At 33.6% G+C, this 25,121-nt stretch overlaps 1 protein-coding gene across 2 annotated transcripts in view; it reads left to right on the plus strand.

The window, feature by feature from the left end:
* CNTN1 (contactin 1) overlaps positions 1-25,121 on the plus strand; it is a 325,309-nt gene that overhangs the window by 108,531 nt on the left and 191,657 nt on the right. The window contains exon 3 of one of the 2 annotated variants that reach the window (XM_047787973.1): positions 5,366-5,464. The exons of the other annotated variant lie outside the window; for it this stretch is intronic. The gene's annotated coding sequence lies outside the window, so the exon portion shown is untranslated. The remainder of the gene's footprint in view (positions 1-5,365; positions 5,465-25,121) is intronic. 2 annotated transcript variants of the gene reach the window in all.

Consider the following 25,121-nt stretch of genomic DNA (forward strand, 5'->3'; position numbering starts at 1 on the left):
TAGAAGTTCTACAAGTATCCATTTCTTTAGCAATTCTTCATCTTGCTTTCCAGCTTATTTCTCCTTTGTTTTATTTAATATTATGATCTCATTATCTTCTCACAATATCAACAATTCTTCTTTTTCATTGGGTAGGGGTGAAAAGAGAAGGATACTGAATTACTCAAGTCCTAAAAGTCTTCCATAATTTCTCCCTGTCTCTTAATCCTACTTTGTCCTACTGCTCTAATATTTAAATTACTCTAGTAGAATATTTTCCTTATTTTCATACCCCTTACTCTGCCTTATGTACCCCCTCATCACTTTTGGTAGACTACAATGGTATTCTATTAAAAACATTGCGTTAATCTGGAATCTATCAAATCTATCCTCCAGCCAAAAAATCTGGTCATATAACTCTTGATGAAATCTTTAAATACCTCATTCTCTGTGGAATAGCTTCAAACTCTTTAATAACGTTAAAAATATTGTGTATAATCAGGATTTTAACAGTTTTAAAAAAGAGCCCTATATTAATCAGATTTCATATAATTTACCTTATCACCTATTGTTTCCAAAATTCTCATAATATAGATACTTCAGTTTCTCCAGCGTATCAAGTGATGGCCTGTCTCCACAAATGTCTCCCTCTTCTCTTTAATAAAAATAACTTTCCCTTCAAAGCTTTTTAAGACTAAACTTTGAGAGAAAATAAGTTAGTGTTTCTAAAGTCCTTACTGTATCAGAAACTACATTAAGTGACTTAAAGTTATTTCAATATTTGAATTTTCTAATAACTCTGTGATATCAATAAAATTCCATTTTAGAGATGGGGAAATCAAAGCAGGATTTAAACTCTTATTTGGATGACTATAAAAACTATATATATATCTGTCTTTTTGCCTTTTTCCTGCGGCATATGGAGGTTCCCAGGCCAGGGGTCTAATCTGAGCTGTAGCCACTGGCCTATGCCAGAGCCACAGCAATGTGGGATCCGAGCCGCATCTTTGACCTACACCACAGCTCACGGCAACGCCAGATCCTTAACCCACTGAGCAAGGGCAGGGATCGAAACCACAACCTCATGGTTCCTAGTTGGATTCGTTAACCACTGTGCCACAACGGGAACTCCAAAAAACTATATTTTTAATTATATACCCTAAGCCATTTATTTAATTCTTCCAAGAAGATAAAGAGATTGATATTTAACTTGATTTCTACATGATAAAACTCATGCTCATGGAATATAGGTAGCACATCCAAGCTTGTATGAATTTGTAACCAAGCAGAACCCTATGACACCTTTCCATGACAGATCCCTCTCCCCATGTCCTCTGCCTCCTTCTCTTTTTTAGGAAAGCTGTTTTCTTCCAGGCCTCACCTAGATCACAAAATCCTGGCTTAGGAATTAATGATTGAAAGGATATGAATATGTAGCGACGAAAGTAGCAGGTGGGTTAGGAGAACTGGTAACAATTTAAACAGTAAATCAGCCATATGGCAGTCACACAATCTTTAGTTCTTTCCTGAAGTACCTAGTGTCTGATACACATTTCCTGAGTTTATTTTACAGATGCTACAATGTCTGCCAAATGGAAGAAGTTAACCACTCAATGACCATGAGCACACAGACCTCAGATCCACAGGAGCCTGAGGATTGATAATGTTAACCCCTATGATACTGCCCTGTTTCCTCACCATCAACCTACCAGAGAATTGTGCACAAGCTGATCACATACTTCAGGACTCCCCTCCATCACCTTGACTTTAAAAATACTCCCTGAAGCTCGTCTGAGAGTTCTGGTTCTTTGAGCAATAGCTGCCCCAGACTTATTGTTTGGTTCCTTAAAATAAACACTGTACTCTCCTTCACCACAAACTGGTATCAGTAGATTGGCTTTACTGTGCACAGTAATCACTCAAATTTGGTTTGGTAACAAATTCAAGGAAACTTGGATTTAATTTCAAACTTGTCAAACATTAAGGCCCATGTTAGTTCCATTTGCCACACAGTTTCTTTAAATATCACCCCCTCCATGAATCATTCCCTAATGCCCCATGAGCAGTTGGTGATGCCAGTATTTCTTCTGCTGCTATGCCTCATATATAACACTTATCTAACAGTTACTTAACATACAGGCATAGCGTGCTTTAGTAATTATCTCATTTGCATATCTTAACATGTATCAGGGTGATTATATTCATCACTCTGACTCTATGTATTTACTTTTCCTCACTAAAGGATGAATACCTTAGAGGCAGCCACTATATATAGCATGTGGCACAATTCCTTTCATGTAGAAGGTACATAATAAATATTTTTTGATTAAATAATGTGTTATGATTAGGAGATAACTATGTTATAGGTAGGACAGAATGAGCAAAGGGGAAAGAGTGTCTTAAATCTCAGAGAATAAATGCAGTGTGCTCCTACGTCTCTTGAACTCAGGAATGTAGAAACTTTGGCAGGCCAAATTATTTTCCTATTTCTCATGATACATTGAATTACATATTCTTATAAGGTATATAAATTGTGTATTTTTCCAAATTTCAATAGTTAGGCAGGCTAGGTATACATCTTAATAGATACTGCAAATTTAGTAGACTATGTTTTGATTTATTCACAAATTTTGATTCACTTTATTGACCCTATTGTACATTACAGAGTTCACTCCATATTTTATATGCATTATAAATTCAAAATATTGGAAGACTCTTGATCTGCAGAGAGATCAAATTCATCTAAAAGAGCCATTTCTGTTTTCCATCTATTTGAAAAGATTGGTTAAGTGTATTTCTCAGGCATAGCCAGACTTCTGGAAAGTGGAAATTGGTTCTTATTACAGTCTGGGCTTTATCTTATCTGGGAGCACAATTGATTTCTTTTTCTCAGATGTTTCCTTTCAAGGTTTACTTGCTGTCCCACTCTGATTTCTTAGGAACTCGGTATCTCCGTAGCTTTTCTCAGGCCATACTCTTCCCTTTGCTGATTTCTAATCTTGGACAATTCTAGGTTGATGAGGGTGTGTGTGTGTGTCTGAGAGAGAGATCTCCTCACTTTTAAAACAATTGAATCTGAAAATTCACCAAGTAGATGAAAAGTTGCCGTCGTCATTTTAGACTTGGGTCTTGGATATTTGTATGTGAGAAAAGATACTGATTTTGCTTTCACTCACCGCAGGAGAGAAAGAGTAAGCAAATGTTCTCCCTAACCACCTAATTATGCACTACTGAATCTTGTCATTTCAGAGAATTTAAATGTCTAAAGCTTACATTACTGTAATTATTTTGGTTTAGTCAGCAATTTATATCTCCTAAATGATTGTACTCTACATCCTTATACATGATAACTTAAATTTCATAGTTTTGCATTTTCTGTTTTTAAATGAGATGTTATTTTCATTCAGATTTCAATAAATGATTAATGAATAAAACTCTTGGCAGGATAGTAATCCGTAACTCTTAATTTATAGAATTTTTTAAGTGTCTGAGTTCTCTGGATTTTCTGTATAAGGAATAACATTCAGATAAATATTATAAAATATTATAGTTTACTTGAATTGCATTATGTTAGAAGTAATATATATAAATGTACAAATAGAATCTGGCTTGTATAGAATAGAACACTGTGGAATATGGAGTATGTAATATACGCACTACTTGAACAGTTAATTTCTCAGACTACCATTAGAATATTTTAGCATAATCTTTATCAGCTAGGCGCGCCTGTTTACTCTATGGTCTAGCAGGGATTATGCTCTTGAATGCACTCGGAAGGAAGTGCCATCTCCTCAAACATCCCTTATCTCCATCTCTATTGCCATCAGGGCTCTATCACCTTCACAGACTAATAGCAATTGTTACCGGTTTATTGACTGAAAACAACCATGATCTTGCCACCTTCAATGATGAATTGCTCTCTGCAGTGTAATTGTTAGATAGGAATCCTTGGTTTTACTCTGAAAGTCATTCTCTACTGTAGTTCTGAGCCATGAACTTGAAGGTTTCACTCTGGTCTTACCAATCAATGGTCAGGCGCGGTAATATAGAAATCTGATATTTGTATGTGTGTGTCTGTGTGGTACCTGTTTAATAAAATATAAAATATAATTTATATATATGTATGGATATATATTTAAAGAGGCTTCGAAAAGACATGGCATTAGACTCCTAAATGATTTTAATAACATTATATTCAGGCCTTGTTGGTGAATATAATTTAATTAGTTTTTACAATGAGGATACTTTGGAAAATAGCGCTTGCTATTTTACATGGATCTCCCATTTTGGTAATTTTTTTCAAATACTTCTGATATTTTAAAAAGCTACCTGTGTTTTCCTTTAATGAATATTAGCATAATATATATACAATTTGATTTCAAGCTTGCTTTTTTGACTAGTAGACTAGTAGAAATCATGGCATGTTCTTAGCTTAACTTCTGAGAGAAAGGGCTCTCAGAACTACTGACACACCCAGAGTCCAGGTACTATGACCCAAAGTAGTTAGCAATATACTACGACCATTAAAAAAAAGAAACCTCTTCTATATTATTGAAATAAAAAGTAATTATTTTTAGATTAAAGTCTTCTAAGAAATGTTATTCAAATGAGCCCATATAAAAATCTCCTATGATTTATAGCAGTACATCATCCTTTCAGTTTTATTTTTTCTTAATTTTCAGTTTAGCCCTGCTGACTTTCCAGAAATGGTAGAAAAAAGAATCAACTCTATATATCTCACTTATAATTTAAAATATTCACCCCAAACCCGCAGAAATACATCCTTTGAATAAAAGGCAACAGATGCTAGAGCGTTTCCGTGGAAAAGTCCAGTTTAAACAGTCTGCAATATGCAAATGCCATCTCCTCTATGTGAGGGTTTTACCCGAGTGGATGCTGCAGGGTTGGAGGATTCTGCCTATGATTTAGGTTGTAATTTTATTTGTGGAAATAAACCAATCACGGCGCTCCAATTGTCTTAGCGATGAGGTGATCAATAGCCCATTACTGGAGAGAACAGCGGCTACAGGAAGTGCATTGAAGATTTTAATGCATGAATTATGCATGCGGTGCTCATTCTTTAGTCTAGGAACAGAATGACAGGGTTTGTGAAGTCGCCTCAGATAGTTTCTTGCATTAAGTGACTGCAGTGAAATGCTTGATATTTTCAGGCATAGAAGCAGCATTGACTCTAGCCAGCTGAATTTGGATGTAAATCCCCGAGCTCCCAGCACAGAATGGTTTATTTGAAAGTATTGCTATGTAGAGAGCCAGCTTTACTGTCATCTAACCTGCTCTCCCCAGAAGGTTGGCTGAAGGATGGGAGCGGCTGTGCCTTCCTCTGAGGTCACAGCTTGAAGTCCTTTTAACTTGCTTTCTGCTGCAGGAGAGAGGCGTGCTGTGGTGTAACTGCCGCTGCATTCATTCACATGGACAGTTTGCAATAAATACTATACACAGAACGACAGATAATTCAACATAGGAGGTAAGTCTGAGGCTTTTCTCTAGATTAGATCATTGCGAGCGAGAATGTGCTGAGTTAGAATAAGGGTGATGCGGTATTCCTAGGATTGACTCACACCTCAGTATTGCGATGCAGTGTCACGGTTCTCAATTGTTATGCTAATCGAAAGCTGACTTTATTTTATATTTGGGGCACTATTGTGCCGAAGGGTGTTTTATTTTGCACGCAAAAGCTTTTCGAGAAGGTACCAGAGCTCAGATATGTGTGTCTTGGATAGACAGAAACCTGCAAATTGGGGAGGGGCAGCACTGAGAGTGAGCAGAATCAAAAAAAAAAAAAAAAAAAATTACCTCCCGTGAAGAAGTTTTAGCAAGATCAGGGTATTCCTTTGGTTCTGTATTATTTCCTTAATGTCAACATTTCAAATTATGGTAAAAAAAATGTTGGTAAGCAGAAAAAATGCTCAATCCTTTTCCCAGAAGCAGAGGAAAGCACTGAGGTACTCAAACTCAAATACTGTGTTGCATACAAATGGAACAGATGGAATTAAAATAATTTGGACTAGCTTGTCCTTGAAGGAAGATCTTGTTTTCAGAAAAAAAACAGTTGGACTTCTACCTGTAGTGATTTTTTTTTTTTTTTTACCCTCTCCTGCCCAGAATGCCTTACTCCAAAAAGAATGCATAGGTAGCATATTTTGAAATCTACACCTCTCACCACCCCCTATAAAAAAGTTTTATTTCTTTCTTTGGTCTTTTAAAAATTAAGCTTATACAATTGTAGAAACTGCTATATTAAATCCAAATACAATTTACAAAAACTCTGAAAAACTGAAAAATACAGTTTTATATAACATTATATTTGCCAGTCTTTGTGAATTAAAGTTATTTTCTTAAATATCATGGCACATCATGAATAAATATGCAAATAATGTGCATCATGATATGCATTCCTACACCTTTATTTCAGGTGGGAAAATAGCATTAACGAAGATTTAGTAAACTCTAGATATAGCAAAAATTTTTAAGGATTTTTTCAACAGTACACTTATAATATTAATATGTAGGTGTATATATATACATATGCATATATGTACATAGATACATACATTATATATATTTTATAAAACACAATATATATAACATGTATGTAATATTAGATAATATAATATCATTATATTGTATGTTAATTGATGTTAAGTTTTTAAAAATGTGTTTGCTAATAATTTATCAAGAACCAGTAATAGGTAAAGTCAAATGTTTTTTGTAAAATGGGGACCATTTATTAAAAACTAAAAAAGGAACTATAAAACAATGATAGTCATAGCATAGGAAAAATACTTTGCAAGCATTTCACAGCATTTCAATTCTGCTGTGGTGGTGTTACCCTATTGCTTGGCTTTCCTGTCAGCGGTCTGGTGGCAGTGTGGCTCTGTGCATGTGGCACCATAGAATGTTTTTCAAGCTTCCAGGCTGATCTAGTATAGGTACATGAGCACACTCACACGTGGAGGGGAGTTTTTCCTTAGGGAGAGGAAGAAAGGATGAAGAATTAACTGCCTCTACATTTTAGAGGTATCCTGATGCTGAGTCATGGTGTTCAGTTCTACTTAAGTTCTTCCTGGCTGAGGTGGCCCCTTCACAGCTAGTAAAATGGAATCTAAAAGAAAATAGAAAGGATAGAGGGAGCAGAAACTCAAAGGGGTTTATTGCCTACTGACAGACTGAATTCTGAATAATGAGTGTAATGACAGGGCTACTTGTTGGATCTGGCTGAGGTGACAGTCGAAGAAAAAGCCCCATGCTGGATGACAAGATCACACCAGTAAAATTAATGGGGCAACATGGGGAGCTTGTTTAAACAAAGGGATCCATGTAGCACTGCACTTGTACTTATCTAAGCCTCTCAGTCATTGTTCTAGTCTCAAACCAGGCCATTAATCAATCTCATTGAACATATCTGATGGACAGATAAAGAATATTTTCCAGATTGTGTGAGGGGAATCTATAAAGAGATGTGCTCAATTCCAATTCCCACATTCGCTGCAATTAATTTTTGTAGGTTATCAATTGGGAGAGAGTAATAAAAGGTTAAGGAGAATATTTGAATATCAACAATAACATAAGAGGTGAAACACCAAAATGAGTTTAGATAATGATTATTGTGGCAAAGTATGATCCTATTCAATTCGGTTGGAAAGGAAACTGAAAATATAAAAAGGATATAACAAAAAGGAAAGAAGGAAAATGAATGAGAAGTCCATATAGTAGTGAAACATTAAATGTAAAATTTTTGAAAGAAAAATGTACTTAATTCATATTTGACATATTTTTAATGCCTCTAAAAATCAATTTATAAGATATCTGAAATATTTTGATTCACTAATATAAGGTTTTATAATTTAGATTAAAATAAATTTTAGAGGTGATTTAGTAGAACAAGAAATAGTTGAGAAGAATATTTTAAAATGGTAAACTAGCAGTCAATTTTCTTATATGGAATAAATATACTTGTATTATTAAGGGATGTTAGCACATACATTATAATAAATCTAAAAATAAACTAAGTTTGTAGAAAGTTATGAATTATTTATGGAAGATTAGAGTAAAAAAGTAAACAAGTTATTCTCTCTGAATATAAATATGCATTTTTCCACATTATTGTTTGCCCATTTTCTAAACCTAAAACACATGTACAAATTGATTGAATCTGAGCTTATATTTATATCACAAGGTAATCCTCTATAGGATTCTTTACTAAACAGTCCTTATGAGTTACAAGCTTTGTAAAATACATGGAAAACTTTTTTGAGTATGAATTATCATAAAGAGTGATAGCAAGAGATTTAATCTTTTCTCTCCCATGTGAGAAAATGATAAAATTAGTCCCTCCTTAAACTATTTTCACTAAAAAATTAGTTTATGAAATATTGCCTTTTCATATGTGCTCTTAGGAGTGGACTCTGATGGCTGTGTCATTTTATTATAGCTTTATGCATGTTTCACCAATCTATTCTCTCTGAATATAAGTATACATTTTTACCCCATTTATTTATTGTTTCCTAATCATTTTAATCTTGTAAGACAATTCAGTGCAATGAAGAAGCATTAATTAAGGATCTTCTTTCATGCTTTTTCTAGATGCAAAAAAAGATAAAGGGCTATGCCTTCGATAGAACAGATAATTCAGATGCAGGGAAATTTTACATCATAGCATCAGCTAAAATGTTTGATTAAAAGTTTTATTTTATTTATTTATTTTTTTAGGGCTGCACCTGAGGCATATGGAAGTTCCCAGGCTAGGGGTCCAATCGGAGCTGCAGCTACCACCCTACACCACAGCCACAGCAAAGGAGGATCCAAGCCATATCTGCAATCTATACCATAATTCACGTCAATGCCAGATCCTTAACCCCCAAATGAGGCCAGGGATCAAACCTGTATCCTCATGGATACTAGTCGGGTTCGTTACTGCTGAGCTACAATGGGAATTCCTAGGTTGAAAGTTTTAGTGTAAGAGAAATGAGGAACCAGGCTCAAAATTTTTAAATAGAGCCCAGACCAATATGCATAAAGAGATGGAAGCAAAAATTAATACTATATATTCTAGTGTCAAGACAGAAATAGAGGAATTAGATAAGTGTAGTTGAGAATAAACAAGATGAAGACAGGTTATTAAAGCCTTAACTACCAGAGGAGTATGTTTAGACATGTCTTGTAGTCATTGGACACTCATAGACAGTACTTAATCACACTGGAAACATTTATCCCTAAAGACATTTCCAACCCTCAAATCAGATGAATTTTCAGCATTTTATTAATGATTGTTAATCCCGAATTAAATAGTGTATTAATTATGTCTTCTACTTTTTGTATTCTAATGCTTTGCCTTCTGTCCCTAGAGAGAGTGCCATTTCAAACGCAAACCAACCAATCCAAAGCCCTGCCTTCAACCACCTTCTTTATCAGAGTTCTCACAAGCCACTTTCTTCCTTCTCTAATCACCCCAGGGACAAGTACCAGACAAACAGGATCCATACCAATGCCCCAGAGCCCCCTAAAATAATTCAAACTGGCCAATCCTAAATCTATTTTTATCTTGCCTCCTTTCTGAGAAAACTATAATAAGGCTCTGCCTCCTCACCAGGCCCAACCCCATGATTCCCTGTATGTCCCCAGATATGTGCCTCTTCTCAGGATCTGTGCATATAACAAGCTGTGTTTTCAACGATAACCTTCACCAGATCTGTTGGCTTTACCATACCTAAATAATAATAAAATATATTAAAACAAACATCTTCTTTAACATTAATTAGCATAAATAGATATAGCATTACCTTTTCATTAAACTGCAATATTATTTTGAATTGAAGGGTAATTTCTAAGTGAACCTCTTGTAAACATAAGCTTAATCATATTCTAAATTGTGGTGCATAGAGGGAGGGTATGCTCTCCAGAAATGTGAGTGGGCAGTTAGTTTTCAGTCTCATGACAAGGTATATAGGTCTAAAGTTCTAAACATTTTCCTGCGTCCTCTTTAACTTGTAATATGTTATATCTGCTACAGGAAAATAAGCATCTACCTCATCAAGCAAATAAATCAATGTCAAGAGAAAATGCCACCTCATGCTCCTTAAATATCAAAGCCTGAAATTGTAATTATCAAATGCTTGTTTTGCTTATATAAAGTCTTTTATATCCAGTAGGCAACTATAACATACATCCTAAACAAAAACTATTTCTGCTACATTAAGCCTAAAAAATTGAGCTGTCTTGAGAATGAGGTGTTCAAGAAAAGGTTGCTGGTTATCAGTGAATGCAAAACTTTGGAACAATGACAAAGGCACTTAACCTCAAGACTAAGAATTGAGCCCTGCTGAAGGATGTATACCAAAGGACAGTGCCTTCTATTCCTTCAAACCATTATCATTGAAAGAAACCAAGAACAGTAAATGATCTTAAAGGATAGAAGAATTAAAGCATTAAATGCATGTTTTTAACTCCCCCTTTGTATGATTATAAGGAATCATTGCAATCACAATAGTTCTTGATGAGATAAACTTTTGATAAAGAAATTCAAGTAGAAAATTGGAGATGATTTAGATCAGGAACAGGTTAGAAAAGACACTAGTCATACTAGCAGATGGAAAGGCAGCAAGGTAGGTGGCTGTGAGGGAATCTGGAGGCGGAGCTGTGCCAGAAAGAACAGAGGAATTCAAACAGATGGAAGATGATATATTAGTTGGCAACAAGAGAAGCTGGGTGACAAACAGGAGAAATCTATTGAAGAACTAAGTGAGTAGGCAGCCAAGAGGTGGATTAGCTGGACTAGTAATAAACTAAATTTGTCAGTATGAGGACATCCAAGTTCCAGAATAAATAGATAAGCATAATGGAAAGCAACTACAATTGTTACCTTTCCTTATGCCTAGGAAAGGGAAAAATTGGCTGGGGGAAAGGGAAAAATTGGATTTCTTCTTGTAAGACTTTTTTTATAATTTGCAATTTGTTATTATAATTTTTAAAAATGCTTTGAGGTCATGACAGACAATGATCTTCTACAGAGAGAAACCTTTAGTAGAAAATTCAGATATGCTTTCTACTGAGGAAATTTACTCTGAGAAATTATCATAAGCATAAAATTTATTTATTATTTCCTAGTTTTATGTTTCCTATCATCTGAGTTCTGGTCCTAGCCTGATTGGTATATAGGATTTGGCTGGAAAATAATACTGAGAGGTAACACAAGTAGATAATAAGAACTTTAACTCCTCCCAAAAAAATAATTTGGCAGACCATAGAAAACATGAATATAATTTCATTTTTAGAAAAAATTCCTTATGTTGTCATTGTTGTTAAAAGTGATAGTCAGGAATTCCTGTCGTGGCTCAGTGGTTAACGAATCCGACTAGGAACCATGAGGTTGCAGGTTCGATCCCTGGCCTTGCTCAGTGGGTTAAAGATCTGGTGTTGCTGTGAGCTGCGGTGTAGGTCGCAGACGTGGCTCGGATCTGGCATTGCTGTTGCTGTGGCTGTGGCGTAGACTGGCGGCTACAGCTCCGATTAGACCCCTAGCCTGGGAACCTCCATATCCATGGGTGCAGCCCTAGAAAAGACAAAAAGACAAAAAAAAAGTGATATGTGTCAATGAACATAAAGAAGATGATCACAGCAATTTGGTCTTTTTTTTTTTTTTCTTCAGACTTGTCTGCCCTTAAGTCTCTCTTAGACAAGAATTCATGCTTACAAACACTTAGTAAAATTATGTAACATAGGTAAGTACTTTAAAAAATATAATTGTCATTATAAATGAATATAAAAGTGCCATATACAATAACATTTGCACGAGAATCTTGGCTTTATGGCTATTTTGATTGCCCTTCAGATACATGGGTTCTAAGAAGAAGAGACACTTTCATTCACTACATATACAAACTTAGAATTTATGCCACTCTTTGCTTTTGTTCTCCAATCTAACCTCTAAACATATTTTTCTGATACATCAACCATATTTCTCAAGCCAATTTATTGCTATCTATTTTACTAGCCAAAACCCTTATGTCCACTGTTCCTAAAACTTTTATGTTTATTGTCAGTATGATCATTTCTAAAATATCCATATTCCAGTTAATCCCACACAGAAACAAGGATCATTTATCTGGGCTATAAGACTATTCTTTCTAAGTGATGCATTTAGTTGCCACTTTAATCACTTGAATTAAACTTTTCTGCACAAGGCTAGTAACAGCATCTTCCCAAGTTCTACATGCCCACTTTATGTGTTTAATGCTCTTGAACTGAGCAATCATATTTGGCAAACCTTGCATGTATGCTAGCCACTCTTCCAGACTTCAGTGATCAAGGATGAATAAAGTGTGACCTTTGCATCAACAAGTTTATATTCAGATGGAATAAATAGATTTATATATACCAGATACTATGGTACAATCTAATTGATGAAATGATGTTACTTTCATATGTAATAAATATGTATGTCACCATACATAATTATGAATCTGTTGAAATCAGGGAGTGCATGAATTTATTAAATCAGCAAATATTTATTAAGCCCCTTCTGTGGGCAATGACTATGCAAAGGGAAGTATATCTCCTGTTGCTACGGATGATTCAGTCTATTAGAAAAAGAGAAAAGGCAGCAGAAAGCTTACTGGAAAAAGATCACACTTGTAAATGTAAAAGCAGGTATGATAAGTGCATATGAATTTGGCTTTAGCCAAAATTAGGGGAGGGCATCAAGTGTATCTTTCTGGATAAGGCAATCAAAGCATACTTAGAATAGTTTAAAAATATTTGTATAATAGTTTATTCATTGTAGTTATGAAATGAATGGTATTGACTATCAACTTCAGAGGTTCACACTAAAAAGAGGTAGACAGTTAATAAACACAACTTGAAAGGACAGAAGAAACAAACTATGGGTTTTGTGCTGAAATCATGCTTGAATGCATATTCTCATTTAATCCTCTCTGGAAGACTATGATATCCTCCCTTTAAAGATGGGAAAACCAAGAGATTGTTATACTGTTACTAAATCTCTAGGTTTAGCATTAAGAGATTAAAGTTTATCTTCAATATCACCATAATTGTACTAAATTTTTTGGCACTCTATGGGAATCTTCAAATATATGTAAGTATTCATATATAATCAATGTCATTTCAGAGTCCTATGTTAATAAGTTTGTTCATCTTTCTTTCATTTTAACTAAAACAGACATAATGAAGGCAGTGCAAAATTTTAAGTAATTTTTATTATGACTTACTAGAAGAAAGCCAGATTTAACTTGAAAACTAAATTATCCATAAACATAATCTAAGTTTAAAAATGGTCACTTTGCTCAAGTATGGAAAATTTGACTAGTGGATGAGGAACAAAATGCCACTTGAGAAATATACAAATTTTACAAGATGTCTAATAGATGTACCGATGAATAGTGTTTTTTTATTAATTAGTTCATTATTAGTTCCTCTAAAATATGAATTAATGATGAATAATTTTAAACTTCTTTCCTTGGGAGAGATGCTTTTAGAACCTTTTTCTCCTTCTTAACTCATACAGAATAAAAAAAATTATATTAACCAGAGAGATTTTCTGTATGTGACTTAAGAATAGAAAGGGCACCTACATTCCCAGTGTCTAGCACAGTGCCATGAACATAGTAGATACTCAATAAATGTATGTTGAATGAATGTTCACATGAATTAATGTCACCACATTTTATTAATTTTAAAATACTATTAAGTCACTATCAAATGAATAGACTTTGGGGAGAACATTTGGTAATGTTAATTATACATATCAAATGCAAGATGAATCCTATAATAGTAGATTTTTTTTCCAAAAACAAAAGTCTATCTCTAGCTTAAGCAAGGGGTGAGATTTTTGAGAAGGATATGGTATCATGTAACTGAAGGCTATACAAGCAAATATTGGGAAGAATGAGTTGAAGTGTGGCTGGACTTAAAGTACACCTGTTGTACCTGGAGATCTGAATGTTGTATCAAAAGTGTCAACTTCTCTATGAATGTGGTTTTTCAGTCTCAATGAAGATCAGCTTTAGAAACCATTAAAAAAAATAAAAAGACAACCCACAGTGTGGGAGAAAATCTCTGTAAATGATGTGTCTGACAAGGGCCTAATATCCAAAATATACAATCAATTCATACCGCTCAACAGAAAAAGAGCCAATAACCCAATTGAAAAATGGGCAAAAGATTTAAATAGACATTTCTCTAAAGAAAACATACAGATGTCCAATATGCACATGAAGAATGCTCAACATCACTATTAGAGAAATACAAATCAAAACTACAATGAGCTACCAACTTACACCTGTCAGAATGGCCATCATTAACCAGTTTACAAATAACACATGGTGGAGAAAGTATGGAGAAAAGGAACCCTCCTTCACTGTTGGTGGGAACGTAAATTGGTACAACCATTATGGAAAACAGTATGGAGGTTCCTCAGAAAACTGTATATAGAACTACCATATGACCCAGCAATCCCACGCCTGGGCATGTATTCAGACAAAACTTTAATTCAAAAAGATACATGCATCTTATGTTTATTGCAGCATTATTCACAATAGCCAGGATGTGGAAACAACCTAAATGTCCATCAACAGATGAACAGATTAAGAAGATGTAGTACATGTGTACAATGGAATACTGTTCAGCCACAAAAAATGAAATAATAGCATTTGCATTAACATAGATGCAACTAGAGATTCTCATACTAAGTGAAGTAAGTCAGAAAGAGAAAGACAAATACCATCTGATATCACTTATATATTGAATATAAAATATAGCACAAATGAACCTGTCTACAAAACAGAAATAAACCCATGGTTATAGAGGAAGACTTGTGGTTGCCAAAGGTGAGGTGGGAGCAAGTGGGATGGATGGGAAATTGGGGGTTGGTAGATGTAAACTATTACATTTAGAATGGATAAGAAATAAGGTCCTACTGTACAGCACAGGGAATTCTATCCAATCTCTTGGGATAGAACATGATTGAAGTATGCGAAAAAGAATGTGTGACTGGATCACTATGTTGTATAGCAGAAATTAGCACAACACTATAAATCAACTATACTCTAATAAAAATAAAATAAAAATAAATTTTAAAAAAAGAATGAAAGTAAAAAAAGATCAATTTCACTATATGCCTTAGGGAATATGCCTGGTTACCAAGATTTAGATATCTTTCAATATTGCAGCTCCTTGTCCCCAATCTCCCCAACTCAGTAAGTACATTCTATTACAGTTTTACATGGATAGTTGAAAAATGGCAAGTTTGAGTGATTGGAATGAACATATTGGTTTTTTTTCTTTACTTTATTGATTATAAAATTAATGTAAAAACATATAGTGATTTAAAACTTGAAATATATTCTGTCCATCAAAAATAATGTGGATATTTTATTTATTTATTTATTTATTTATTTATTTATTTATTTATTTTTGTCTTTTGAGGGCCAAACCCCTGGTATATGGAGGTTCTCAGGTTAGGGGTCTAATCAGAGCTGTTGCCGCCAGCCTACACCAGAGCCATAGCAATGCCAGATCTGAGCCAGGTCTGCGACCTACACCAGCGGTAACGCCAGGTCCTTAACCCACTGAGTGAGACCAGGGATCGAACCCGCAACATCATGGTTCCTAGTCAGAATCATTTCTGCTGAGCCACGACAAGAACTCATATTTAATATTTTAATAAAAGAGAACTCATGTCTTACGCAGAAGTTATGTCAATAGCAGGGATGAAAATAATAAAAATATTTTGAATTACTTTATATAATTTTCAACATATTTCCAGACTCCATGAGAACAATTGTTTAGCTTATGTCCATATCCCCAGCACTTAGCAGCTTGCCAAATATATTGTAAACAGTTGGTAAATATTTTTCACATTAGTGACAATTTGATAATAAGGTCTTCTTGACTCATATAATGAAATCATTATAGTAATAGTGAAATGGGCTACAGCAAAGCAGTAGAAATATTAAGAAAGTAATTAAAGTACCAGTGAATATATTCCATGTTGTGACCTATTCACTGCTATATGACAAATTATATAAAACAGTATATTTAGAAATAAGTGACCTACAAAAGAAGCAGAGATCCAAGCCAAAATGAACGTCTGGTTGAGTCTAGATTTGTATCATGTTGATAAAGATGGCTTGAAATTGTGCATTGTTTCTTTGGAACCTGAGGTGCTAAGTACATAGAAAATTTTTGAGGGGAGTAGAACTAAGCAGAAATAATAATAAAGATATTGAGAGAAGTGGTTATTTGTGCCAGGATACTCAGCTAGAAGAGAGAAAAGATGGCCAAATGTTTACATAGATATATTCAGATGAGACCTTTGCAGAAGAGCATAAATGCCAAATATTGGTGTTTTGTAATCAGAATCATATTTTAATCATTTTTGTGGGGAAAAATTCTTTGGCACAGTGATTATTTTGAAGTTACTAAATGCAAAAAAAAAGAACAAATCTAATTATTTTCTCTGTTTTTTATAGCAGTAGAATAGAGCCCTCATTTATGGAAATGTTAATGCCTTTAGGTGAAGCCCTCCTTTTATATAAATTGAATGTAAATAGATGATTTATGTAGTAATGATGAAAATATTTTTGGCAACCCAAGAGTAAGATTATTTAGGCTTCGTCTAGTCCCTTATCAAGAATAAAATGAAATTTTAGAATTGGAAGGGGTCACATAAAAATTGTGACTAATGCTCAGTTTTTGCATGTGGAAACTGAGTTTCTAGTGATTGAGCATTATAATTTAAAGACCTTCTATTTAGACATATCTACATTCTACGTATAGAAAGAAATATTTTAAAACATGCATGGTTAAAAATTCAATAATAAAATAAAAAATTGCAGTAATTTTTCCCATGCTTGTAGAATTATTGATTCAGATGTAATCTTCATGTAATTAATTTTTTAGTTTAAGGAAGAATATTTTTTAAGGTATTACTTTTGCTTTTGTAAATTATCTCAAGGACTAGTCTTAAAGAAAGAAAATTTATATGAAATAAAATTATTTCTCTGTGATTTAAAACATAGAATTCCTAGCTCTTAACCACAGAACTGTAATGTTGGGAGAAATCATTCATAGGCATTGATTAGAAAATGGGCACTCATTGAGATATGCTCAGTATCAATATAAACTTAATTCTTCTTTAAAAGAGCTAGTCGTGTGTCAATTGATGTGCTAAAAATAAATGCTTTGGTTATATTACTAAAAATAGAATTTTCAGTAGCTTCTAACTTAGGGAGAAAGAGAAGTAAATGTGCTAAAATTGAAATGGAGTTGGTGTGAATCTCCATTTCTCATATGGAAGATTGATTAGGATTAAATTAGCCCAGCAAAGTGTAGATATGCAATAAATACTAAATGCAGAAAAACAATATGTTGCCTAACAATTGGTAAAATAGAGTGAAGGACAAAAATTTGCTGGTTAACCATAGATATTATTACCTTTTTCAGAGCAAAATTGCTTTTCATTGTGTTTTTGTTGACAGAATTAAGCATAGTTTAAAGAGAGAAATGGGTACACCAGTGGGTACTTTATGCTAGGCATTGTGATAATTATTTCGCATTTTATTTAAATGTCGTCACAGGAGTAACAATAAACATTTTTAAATGTGTTAATGAAATCCAATATTTTAATTTTGTGTAGGAAATAATATTTTTTGCATATAGGTACAAATATAGGTGATTTTAAAATTATTAAGAATTATTTAGCATTGAGTCATTATGGACCAATACGTAGTTTCTGAGACAAATTACAAAGAAATATAGACACCAATTTATTATTTTGTTAAGAATGGAATAAGTTTGAATTTTAAAGAAACATACAAAATGCATATGAGTAGAATGGAAATTAAATATTCCACAGACAGTAAAAAATGATTATACATAAACTGAGTTAATTGGGGAAACTGATGAATTTAGAGCCTGATCTAAAATGAATTTAGCAAACAAACCAATGAAAAAGATCCACTTTATAGGTGACAGAAATATTTAGCAATGGCACTGCAGTGGAAGTTAGAAAAACGGTAAAGTCATGTACACAATTGATAATTGAATTAAAAAGAGTAAAGCAAATCTATCAATAGTTGAAAAAAAGATGGTGAAGATTAGGGCAGAGAGTACTGATAACTTAAACGCTTCCCTAAAGTTTCAGACAGACTTCCTTAAAGTTACATAAAGTTTCATACAGACTTTCATATTCACTTCCTTTCTTCCTATGTATCATCATCACATAAAGCAGTTTTTAAGTTTCTATATCTCTAATGAAATCAGCCAAAGCTTTCTTTTTTGTTTTCTATATGCATATTTTTGAGTAAAAACTCCCTAACAGTTACTCCTCCTTTCAATCTGTGTCACCTTCAAACATTGTGCAACCTATTTATGCCAACTGAAAAATGTGAGCTAAAAATTATTTGAATTTCATTGTTTTCAAAGGTCTTAGAAGTTGAAAAACAGTGAATTAATAATGTGAATAACAGGTACCTTATTATTTATGCCACAGGTATATTCCTAAATAGGGAGCATTAGAGTTACAGCCTGAAGGAGTGCGTTGTTCCTCCAGAACTTCTAAATTTCTATTCTCTACACATATATTGCTGTAGGAGAAGAAAGCTTCATGCCTAGATAGAATTAATTGTCACTGCTGCAGTTTGGATCCAGAATTAAAAAGAGAACAAAGATATATATAGTCTTTTAAAATTTCCCCTTTAAATTATTTTTTCCCAATGACATTTCTATAAAGTCAAACTTTTTCTTAGTGTTCAATGTTAGAAATTTTCTTTGCATTGTCAGCTAGGCAGCTTATAGCTAAATTTTCTATTCAATTAATAGGTAATGTGCCCTAGACTAGGTTACTTGATCTTTCTCACTCTGGGATCTCATTCTTCTATCACGTGTTAAAAGCTTCATTGACTATGCAAGATGTAACAAAATTTTTGGGAGCATTAGTGCATATATAATTAACAAATAAATATGTGAATAATTTATGGGCGTTAGCATCTAGACTACACCCATTTCCATTGAGTCAAGAGATTAAAATGTTAGTTTGGAATTTATGATAAACCCTAATCTGACCACATACAGTTCTCTTTAAAAGAGATACACATATAATAAAATGAAGAAAGACTATTTCAAAGAGTCTTTTCTGATAAATTGTATTTTTCCAGGGTTTTTCCTGGATGTGTGTCACTTATCTGGCAGCCAGTATAGTCTTCTCAAAGATGAAACTCCTACTTAAATCATACTGTACTGAATAATATGTCATCACTTTGTAGTACAGGCAGAATCTCGAGCATCTGAAAAAAGAAAAAAGGCAGTAGAGAAAAGGAGAAAAACACGTCTTTCTCCATGAATTGCCTTCTCAGACAAAATAATCAAATGTAATGTAGGACTGTAATATAATAGAATGACATAATCCATGTTACTAAGCAATAGATAGTAAGGGATCCAAATAAAACATCCCTCTGCAGTTAGAGGGATCAATAAACGCCAATGTAGTGGTATCATCAAACTACACTGATTAAGAACCAGAAAACCTGGATTAATTCCCTTTGACATTTTAGGCAAATGGCTTAATTTCTCTAAGCTTCAAGTTACTAATCTTAAAATGGGGCTTGGTAATATTGGCCTCACTGATTCTCAGACTGCTTAGGGACTTCAAATAGAGCTTTCATAGAACTCTTAATAATTTTTATACCTCTAAAAGAAAGGGCATAAAGACCAAAAAGGGAGCTTAATATTTATCGCAACAAAACTTATACTCTTGTTTAAAAGAGGTGATTTTATATTAACATAACATATTTGCAATGAGTTATATATATTACGTATATGATTATTTTAGATAAAACATATATAATATCTATTACATATAGTGTGTGTGTGTATATATATTGAGGGAAAGTAAAACATGAGAAATGCAAAAGATTTCCCCCCAAAACAAGTGTATTGTAGATTGGAAATCATAGTCAATTTTTGAATCATTTTCTGCAAAACCAATTCACAAATATGCTCCAGTCTAGTCTATCCATCTATCTTCTTGTTTCACAAATCCCAGTAAAAAAGCTTGGTTGTGACCTATGAGGGTAAACAGAGGTTAAATAGTACTAGACATTATGCTAGGGTCTCTGATTTATCTCCCTACCACCTGAAGAATTTCTACTAGGGAGACTGACTCTCTGTGAAATATGGAATGCTAACAATTTCTTAAATACTTTTATAATTATTAATATCTGATAGTGATTTGTATTTAAAATAAAGGTTTTCACCAGACACTCACCACGGGATCTGAATGTGGAAAACAGTCAATGAGTGCCTTGTAAACAAATGTGTGTATTTAAAATAAATTTTCTTTCCTATATGCAAAAAAAAAAAAAGATTTTCAAACAATTTCTCAGCCATGTCATTTACAACCAAAGCAAAACAAACTAAAATTAAGAGTCTCTCTCTATTTTCCCCTGTGAGACATAGAATACTATCTTAGTGGGAAGATAGTAGATTGATGAAGAATCAATCAACCAATCAACATTTTAGAGGATGATATTGAAATTGTATGTACATTGATGCTCACATCTTTAACATTATAAGTGCTGCTTGTTTCTTTATATTTAAATTAAATTGTTTTATACAAAGGCAACTGAAAATTTGCACATTTTTCTGAAAATTCTTATTATGGCTATACCTTTAAAACAATATAGATGTATTGTTCATTATGAAATCAGCTCATAACATATTTAACTTCAGTTCATATTTTTTAAAGACTATCAGCATGAAGTTTCTAAGAACGTGGCCAGATTTATTTTTTCTTTCTCTTGACTTTCTGAAATGAGAGTCTGAATTGATTCAGTACTTTTCAACTGTTAAATTAGATGCATCCCCCAAAAATGTTCCACAAGGCTACCCAGAAGGAGTGTGACAAAAGGAGTGAATAGTTACTGGAAACTCTGCTTTTTTATGTGTCATAAAGCACAATGGAATTGTTAAAGCCTCCAATCTATTCCTTGATTATGCTTTGTATTTTAGAAGCTTTCATAAGATCCACACACACAGTCTGAATCTATTATTGTTCCTATTTCAGCTGACATAATCAAAATTATCCCAAGTGATGATATCAAAATATTAGCTTGTCTCAAGTAAGTTCTGTGTCTAAATTAGTTTTTGTATTCTTCAGATGTCTATGAGATTATATTTTGTTCATATATACACCAGTTTATTTGAAAGTATTTTTTAAATTGTTAATGGGAGTTGTAGATGAGGTATTTACTCATCTTTGCATTATTACTGCATCAAATCAAAACCAATTAAGAATTATCCAGTCTCCCTTTTTATTATTTTTCATTTTGACCTTTTAAACACCCCCTTTCTGACATAAGGATGATAACACAGACTTGTTGTTAATGATTATGTCTATTGAACTGTCTTTAACAAGGGCATTTAGATCATTTATCTAGACATCATTCAGCTAGATCACCTTAGACTTTAGAATTTAAAATGAAAATATTCCTCCTGGAATTCTGTTAGGGATTGTATTTACCATGCACTGAATCTTTGATTTGCTACAAAGTCATTTGCAAAGACTTTGCATAGACTGTTCTTCAAAACACTAAAAACAGAACTACCACATGACCCAGAAATTTCACTTCTGAGTGTATACCCAGAGTGTATACCCAGAAAAAAATAAAAACACTAATTCGAAATGATGCATACATTCCAATGTTCATAGCAGCAGTATTTACAACAGCCAAGATATGGAAGCAACCCAATTGTCCATCAACAGATAGATGAAGAAGATATGTGTGTGTGTGTGTGTGTGCACGCACGCACATGTGTATGTGCAATGGAATATTACTAAGCTTTAAAAAGGGTGGAATTCTGCTATTTGTAGAAATGTGGGTGAACTTAGAGAACAATATGCTTAGTGAAATAAGTCAGAAAGAGAAAGACAAATTATATATGATATCACTTACATATGGAATCTAAAAAGTAAAACAAGTGAATGTATACAGCAAACAAAAAATCACAGATATAAAAAACAAACTAGTCGTTAACAGTGGGGAGAAGGAAGGGGGGAGGAGGAAGATAAAGGTATGGGATTGAGAGATGCAAAACCATTAGGTATAAAATAGATAAGCAAGAAGAATATATTGTACAGCACAGGAAGTCATAATCATTTTGTAATAACTTTTAATGGAATATAATCTGTAAAAATACTGAATGACTACATTGCACACCTGAAAACAATGTAATATTTGTACATCGACTAGACTTCAATTAAAAAAATAGACTTTTAATAGTGATGGAAATTGGGGCTCTTTGAATCAAGCTTTTAGTGAAAGTTAGTGACCGAGCTCCCATGCACCCAGAATATCAATAAATAATTTGTAGTATTTATTGGCTCAGAACTAGGATGACTCTGCCTTTAGTTTGCACGTATTCTTTTCTCTGTCTTATGCTCCTTGCTTTTCCAGTGCATTAGGGATGAAAGCCCTAACTGAAAAAAAAATTATATACATACATGCTATGTGGATGTGTGGGTGCATTTGCACACATGTGTATATGTTTTAAATCCCGTTTAACAAAGGAGTAAATATTCCTGTGAAATAAAAAAAAAAGTTCCATCGACATATTGGGAGTCCCTGGAACATCTGACTTTCAAGCATTCATCTTTTAGGCTCTCTGGGGTTACTCTTGCTGTAAAATTGTATGCTCATTTTTGTTAAATTGAGCTTTATTTTGAGCTGTTATATACATCTTTTCCTCCCATAATAATTCTTCAGATACTCCTAAGATTGGTGTGAAATATATTTTTATTACCATTTTATAGAAGAGGAGACAGATTCAGTGAAGTTGGCTTCATACCTGCCATGAGACCAAGCTGCCATAATTATTTTATATATAGGTCAGTTTGATCTGGGACCACTGTTCTTTCTGAATCTGGTACAATTGTGGCTTGGCTTTTAAGCTTTTTACCAGAACATCTTAGATTTCATTTTGTTTACCTGAAAATGTTTAGTAATATTTTATGAATCACATGTACCATCCTTTTTTTAAACCATATTTTTTTCAACACTAAATGGCATATTTTCCCCATTTTAATGCTATTAAAATGAAAATGCTGGAAAGTTTAATGTCACAATGACATTTTTACAGAATCTGAAATTAAATTGATAAAACAAATAGTGTAAAAGAACTGAGAAGGCAGTATTTTATGTCCCCATGTTTGGGAAAAATATATAATGTCTTTGATTCCCTTCTCTCTGAAAAAAAAATGCTCTACTTTTGCATGAAAACTTTGTATAAAGATTTAAATACTGTTTTATTATTTCTGTACTTACAATCCCCTCAAACCATTATCAAATCTTCCTTTATTAATTTTCATAATTTTCTAAATTTGTTTTTTTTTTAAGTCCCTCGTTTCCTCCTGGGAAGGTAATTCTCATTGTTTAGTTTTCTTTTCTGAGAGAATTTGATCTAATATCTAATATCAGTGATTTCACTGAACATTTACTGAAGTTTTTCAATAATTGATTTATCAGAGTGTCTTTTCTCTATTGTGTTATTATAAACATTGTTTTGTATTTTATATCTCCCAGGTACTTCTTCAACTTAATAGGGAAAAATACATGTGAAAAACTGAGTTTTAGAATTTCTTGTAGAACTTTTCTTTCTGTTTTGTTAGAAGTGATAACAGAACTTGAGCAGAGTGAAGTCAGTGTTGAAAAAATTAAACTGTCCAAACAACTGATCTTAAGAGTTAGGGGAAAATCTGAGGCAGATAGGATTCCAATGGATTACATTCATTCAAACTCAAACATCTCCATTTTGGGTGGCAAATTAAAGTGTCGAGTAGGGAACTGATGCTAGGTCTTCAGGGTTAAGGTTCGTGAAAACCCACTGAGAGCTGAATCCAAGGCACACTATGATCTCAAAACTATTTTCAACAATTAACAAAACAGAAATAAATCATGTACTGATTGTCATGGTCTGGTTTCATTCATTCATTCAGCATCTATTTGTCAAACACACTGTGTGAGATACTATGTTTTGGAGCCTCAGTGGTAAACAGTAGATAGACTACATTTTTTTTCTACAGATCGTCAGCTAGTTACGAACATTAGGAAAGAATTTGGAGTATAGAAAATTTCTTTGTGGGGGAAGAGTGAGTGAGAGCTAGTTTATGTGAAGGTAGGAAGAAGCTTGGTGGAAGAGTAATTTATTTTGAATCATGAAAGATAAGGATTTTTCCAAGCCAGAGCACGGGGGAATAGTTAGAAGTTAGCCTCAGAGCATCTTTCTTCCTTTCTTTCTTTCTCTCTCTTCCTTCCTTCCTTCCTTCCTTCCTTCCTTCCTTCCTTCCTTCCTTCCTTCCTTCCTTCCTTCCTTTCTTTCTTTCTTTCTTTCTTTCTTTCTTTCTTTCTTTCTTTCTTTCTTTCTTTCTTTCTTTCTTTCTTTCTTTCTTTCTTTCTTTTAAATGAGTTGCAACATTTATTTCAGGTTCTCTCTTGTTTTGTTTTGGTTTTTTGGATTTTTTTTCTTTTTTTCTTTTTTGACACACAGGCAGTATGTAGAAGTTTCTGGGCCAGGGATTGAGCCTATGCCACACAGCAGCAACCAGAACCACAGCAGTGAGAACATAGGAGCCTAACCAGCTAGGCCATCAGAGAACTCTCACCATATTCTTATATTTCTAGATTTAAAAATTTGGTCTTATGTTATGAAGATGTGAATTACCTTAAGTTTATTTATTTATTTATTTTTTGTCTTTTTAGGCCCGCACCTGTGGCATATGGAGGTTCCCAGGCTCAGGGTCAAATTGAGCTACAGCTGCCAGCCAATGCCACAACTACAGCAATGCAGGATCCGAGCCATGTCTGCAACTTAAACCACAGTTCAGGGCAATGCCCAATCCTTAACCCACTGAGCCAGGCCAGGGATTGAACCCACGTACTCATGGATACTAGTTGGGTTCTGAACCACAACAGGAACTCCACCTTAAGTTTAAATGTCTATAAACCTGGATCAGAAGTCAGCTGAAGAAATAAAACAAAAAAGACCATCATGCAAACATCTAACCATTAAAAATAAGAAGATTCAAGGAGCTAAAGCAAGAACAAATGAAAGCA

This window comes from Phacochoerus africanus, chromosome 7 (genome assembly GCF_016906955.1).
Source record: "Phacochoerus africanus isolate WHEZ1 chromosome 7, ROS_Pafr_v1, whole genome shotgun sequence".
Taxonomy (NCBI): Eukaryota; Metazoa; Chordata; class Mammalia; order Artiodactyla; family Suidae; genus Phacochoerus; species Phacochoerus africanus.